Consider the following 5425-nt stretch of genomic DNA (forward strand, 5'->3'; position numbering starts at 1 on the left):
AATTGAATTTATTACATTTAAAAATCAATATTTTAACTTCAATTAAAGTATTATATAATCGTATAACTTCGATAATGTATGCTATACGAAAGTTATTACGAGATAAAAATGTCGTATGTTCGTGCGTTAGATAGACTTATCTATTCTATGATGCGTACAAGCGTTACATAGATCATCGAACGTAAATTACATATATCTCAAGAATTGTTTCAATTTAATCTATTTGCAGGATTCTTTTTTTTACGTAAAATATACATAAAATATATTTAGTCGTGTGACTATTATATGCGAATGTTATATGCGCATATGAATATTGTTTTTATCATGCTCACGGATTATTGCCTCGCTTTATGCGAACAAATGGAAATGCCGCTCGTCGATGATACATAGCGTGGTCTCCTATCAAAATGTTCGACTGGTGAGTTCTATTGTTAGCCAGCCAAATAAACTATGCAGTTGTGATTGATAACTTTGGATTCGTATCGGGACGGAAAATAGCCTTTCTAAATTTAACGAACTAATTTAATGCGACTTCGGCCATACTCTGCATATTATCTCAAAACTTCCGAAATAAAGATAAGAAAGTGAATTTTACGACATTATTTTACGACTTCAGAATATGCATTTAAATTCTCCGCAATATTGAAATAAAATTTGTTCAGTAGATGTTTTATGAATTATTGAGAAGAAGAAATATCTCATTTTTAAACTCATTGTTTTTTCAACATTGTTAATTTTAGATTAATTATATGATCTTTAGATTAATTATATGATCTCTTCGCATGTGTACATTTTCTTAAGATTTCAATCGTCTTACTTTAAAAGTAATGAACTCATTGGAAGAAATGGAATTGTTGGAGCGCATACGTAAAAAGAAAAATAAAATTAATAATCGCAAGAAATAGCGAGGAAAGAGTTATTTTTTTATCGGGAGTTAAACGAATAAAATCGTAAGTCGAAACACGAAAGTGGAGATACATAGCTGCTGTTTGTTAAAAATTGATTGAACCCTTCTCGTCGAAAAGTTCGTGATTACTTGCAAAACGACAGTATGCTTTGTTAATTTTCGATTCTACTTTTGACATAAATCTATCTAAAACTGTATGAGCTTATTTCAATGTAGTTTCAGTGCTAGAATCAATATACTTGTCAAGGTTTTCATCGCAAACATCATTAGCACGCAAGATGAATTGTTTATATACATATATGAGTACATTTATACAAGCAATCTCAGAACTTTTTATTTTTAACGATGGTTTCTGTTTAAAAAATTTTTTTTTTCTATTTATGATATTTTATTTATTATTTTATTTATTGGAAAATGAAATAATATTTTTTTTTGTATATATTTAACTAATTGTAAGAAGATATTGAAATAGTTTCATGATTATTAATACAATTGAGAGATTTTATGTCATTACAAAACAATTAATTCTACGAAAATAATTAAATCATTATATAGTAATAATATCTATTAATGAACTAATAGAAAAAGATAATGAGATACCTTTCGTGAAGAAGATTTAAAAGCTACAATATTATACAGAGTCCTAAAATTCGTGACTCAAAATAATACAGCAAAAAAGTTCTTAAAATATAATTAAATAAAAATTATTTATAAATTTCTATTCTAAGCTGTATTTTTTTATAGACAATAAAGATTTAAATATAACCAATAATTGCACAATTGATTACATTTAAAGGACCAATTGTTTATGAGTCGCGCGAGCGGTAGTTCAGTGAGCATTGATAAGTTACATTTCAATGCGCTTACAAATATTCACACAACTGACTATCTAAATGTAGTCTGTAATTGACTGTATTTAAACTGTATTATATTTCATTATCTGTAGTTCAGAATCTATTTAAAATAAAAATTTACAAATAATTTTCTTATTATTTCAAAAACTTTTTGCTGTACTATTTTGAGTTGCAAATTTTGTATTTATACAGTCTATAAATTAGTATTATTATAACTTAGACTACGATTATAATGGATGCGTTTTCTGAATAAACTTTTGTCCTGATGTCAAAATAAACAAAAACGTTTTCTATGAGAGTAATTACATCACATGCGTACAGTTCGTCAAATGTCGCACGAACTCGTCAGAACAAGTTCGTCGTTCAAACGAGTTTATTTCTTTGTTCGAATTCGTATGACTTGCTGAAATGGATATTAAAAAACTGATGAGTGTAGTGTTTGAAAACAGAAGTCTAATACAAGCGAACATTATAACCGAGATATGTTTCAAAAGATTATATTAGTCAAGAATTATTATTCATTTTATTCTCTTGAAGTAAACACTTTACTTATGTATTCAGTTTTTTTGCTCAGTTTTTTTGCTAAGTTTTTAATAATGGTACTTTCCAAAAAGTACGAATCTTGTACTTAGTTACGACACTTTAATTCTTAAAATTCCAAACTTTAGAGATTACAATGAGATTACATTTTATCAAAATATCTATTTGCTATAATTACCTATTTCTAACGAACAAGTCAGACGAATTCGTCAGAACAAATGTTTGTTAGAACATTGTAACCGTAAGTTACAATATTTAGTTAATTGAAAAATTAAATGCTATATGCATTACTGTTTGAAATATGTTTGTATTTTTTTAGAGAACCATGAGATATATATATATAGTTTTCTGAATTTCAATATTTATTTCAATTCTGTTTATCTCTTCCATTATAATTTTATGAAAATAAAATCATGAATAATTTCTCTCGTTAACATAAAAGAATACTGATTGTAAGATATATGTGTTTCGAATTATAAATGATCGCAAAATATGTGTGATCGCAAGATTTAGATTAAAATACAATTCTATGAGTAATGTTTGTGTTTTCGAGAAATTAAAAATTCGTAACGTTGTTACGTTATCGATTCTCTAGAAATGGATGAAGGTGCATCGGAATCTCAACTTCCGTACGTCATCTATATTTCCCTCCGGTCTCAAGTTGTTGGATAAATTATGCAGTTTTGCATGCATCTCCTGCCCGTATACCCGCAATATATCTACGTGTCTTACGGGACTGATATTCAGGAATGCAATTAAGTCACGCGGAACTTGAGATCTCGACGATCACGCAGAGACCTTTTTGCAGCGATTTTTTTTCTATCAAATTCTCTCTCGTTCCGTGTTTTAGTGGTTAAACCTCCTAACACTAATTGTGTGATAGGAAATTAAACATGTTTCTTAACTGATGTCTTTGTTTCATAGGATGTATTGAATTTTGATAAATTCTTGTACTTTAATGACTTAATCTATTATTTATTTTTTAATTTTTTAATGTAGAACATTTTTTTAATTTTTCATGTAGAATTGCAATTTGTGGGTGTAACATTACACAAATTTGTAGATATTTCATGTGCTTGTATCTCTCATAAATCTGTTCGTAACATACTTGAAAAACTGTGAAACTTGAAACGTTATAATTATTAGATCGGCATAATTAATAATATTATATAGTTAATAATATTATATAGTATTACTAAAATGATAACGTACGTATTCATATTGCTAACGTATCATCGTTTTACACGATGGTATATGAGACTAGGCGATTGAAACGGGCCAACGTAATTGCCTATTAATTATTCAACTGCATAAATGAAACCAGTATAAATGTTTGTCAATATATATTAATGTATAAATCCCGTATAACATATATAAAATGAATTATGTTATTGAAGAGCTGGTCATTATTAAAATTGCTGAAATGGAAATATTGTAATGAAATGACATAAATGCGCGCTAATGCGTTATTTCATTTATTTAATAATTTCACGATTGAAACGATGATGCAAGTTCCATACTTCTCCGTCAACAAAATTCAATTTTAACCAATATGAAATAGAATAGCTAGATGGCTCGTAGTCTAAAAAGAAATTGATTTCTCAGCGGAGTATGAAATGCGTGTATTGCATCTGTAAACACTTGTGGCACTTTGAGAGAACTTGAGACAACACAAAGTAGAAAATAGAGCAAGAGATTTTACATATTTTATGTTTTTTCTATTCTTCATAGATTAATTGTTTGATTAATGATGAAACGAATTGTTTAAGTTTCAATTCAGTTTAAATTATTATTCTTTATGAAAATAATCGATTCTGTTTAATCGGATACTCGATGGGAGAAAAAGACTCGTTAACTAATTAAGAAATACACAAACGAAACGAAACATAGATAATTCGTGAAGATGAACGATATCCGATTTCGAAAAGATGAGAATGTCACTTATTGAAAATCTTTATCGATCCGCTGCAGGTCATTATTTCCGAGGGGCGCGATTATTCGTCGCAACCGGAGATTATCTCTGAACGTTCGTAAGTTGTGACATGTATTTTCCGCATTCAGGATGGATAAATAACCGTAGATGTCCCGCGGTGCAGCGACGTGATTTACGGGCGGGACGCGAGCGCGCGTTGCGCTTTTGCGAAGTTAAGAAGCGCACTCGCCCAGATTATTCCACCCGGACTAGGCGAAATGTGCAATTAAGCGCTCCCAAGCTTGGTTTACTGCGTCGCGTCGCGCTACACGACCCCGAAGTTACTTCATATGTAGGTTATTGGCTAATAGATGTCCCCTGTTAAAACTTTTTCCATTTATTCTCATTTCCGTTGCTTACATGGTACTATTCCTACGATGCCTGCATAGACGAAAATTCGTATGGACGATTTATATAGTGACCAAACGCTTTTATACATGCTACCTTACTGCTTATGTCACCGCTAGTAACTTTATATGAATGAAGCGTATGCTATACTCAGAATCCCATTTGCTTAAATCAATTAATCTCTTGTTTGAATACGGACAAATAAATCCTTGGTTGAGGCAATAAAATCATTTAGTTGAAGCCAAAAGAATTTGGTTATTATCATTTTACTTATGTTATCAAAAAATAACACAAATAAAAGTATCGCAAAGCAAAAATTTGTTCTGAAAAAGGAATTACAAAATTAAATTTTTACATTTAATCGTTGCGTTAGCATTTAATTAATTGTCAAATTGCTGTTTGTATAGCAAATAAATTTGCATATTTGATAAATATTTTACATTTTTTGTAAACAATTTTTGTAATGACAAAAAGGAATAAATATTTGTTATACCTGCAATAATTTGATTTCTATATTTGTAAATAAATTTGCTGTTACGACATTGGATTAGCGTTTATAACAAATTTTTTTTTTAATAATATTTTTTACCCCTTAAAAAGTTATGGCCATCTTATCAATTCCTATTATTTAAGAGATTGCGATGTTCGATTAATTAATATAACTAATCTTATAATTTTTTACGCGATTTATTTGTTTTATTTATTCACATCCATTTGTATCCCTCATTTTCCGACCGACACACACACACACACACACACACACACACACACACACACACACACACACACACACACACACACACA

The 5425-nt window shown here is 29.5% G+C and overlaps 1 protein-coding gene across 1 annotated transcript in view; it reads left to right on the forward strand.

The window, feature by feature from the left end:
- LOC105627891 overlaps positions 1–5425 on the forward strand; it is a 120619-nt gene that overhangs the window by 47306 nt on the left and 67888 nt on the right. The window lies entirely within an intron of this gene.

This window comes from Atta cephalotes (assembly GCF_000143395.1).
Source record: "Atta cephalotes unplaced genomic scaffold scaffold00010, whole genome shotgun sequence".
Classification (NCBI taxonomy): domain Eukaryota; kingdom Metazoa; phylum Arthropoda; class Insecta; order Hymenoptera; family Formicidae; genus Atta; species Atta cephalotes.